This window comes from Penaeus monodon, chromosome 33 (genome assembly GCF_015228065.2).
Source record: "Penaeus monodon isolate SGIC_2016 chromosome 33, NSTDA_Pmon_1, whole genome shotgun sequence".
In the NCBI taxonomy this organism is placed as follows: domain Eukaryota; kingdom Metazoa; phylum Arthropoda; class Malacostraca; order Decapoda; family Penaeidae; genus Penaeus; species Penaeus monodon.
This window is the reverse complement of record NC_051418.1, coordinates 11,879,466-11,879,858: the sequence shown is the minus strand read 5'-3', so window position 1 is coordinate 11,879,858 and position 393 is coordinate 11,879,466. Positions and strand designations below refer to the sequence as shown.

Here is a 393-nt window from a genome sequence, read left to right as displayed (position 1 = left end):
AATGGTAAATAAATGAGAGAAGCAAGAGTGACAGAGAGGAAAAAAAAGAGAGCGAGAAAATAAGTGAAAAAAGTGGAAGAGGAGGACGACGAAAGTTATTTTGAAAGGGGGGGAGGGGGGAAATAACTGAAAAGAAAGAGAAGAGGGAGAGATGACGAAATTGAAGTTGGAAGAAGAGAGAAGCGCTAGGGGGAGAGGAGAGAAGAGAGGAGGCGGACGGTGGGAATAAAACTTGGCTGCCGATGTCCGTGGTGTCAAGGGGGTAGGGGGGGGGAAGAGGAGGGGGTGACACACTGACCCCAACACGAGGCACGCTGAAGGGAAGACGCGAATTTTGTGGGTCAGAATTGCTTGCATCTCTGACCTCGCGGAAGAGTCGATGTGGTTAATCTT

General features: G+C 49.4%; 1 protein-coding gene across 1 annotated transcript in view; it reads left to right on the top strand.

Annotated features, from left to right (window-relative positions):
- Nucleotides 1–393, top strand: part of LOC119594247 — a gene marked incomplete in the record, with an annotated part of 93,703 nt that overhangs the window by 51,060 nt on the left and 42,250 nt on the right.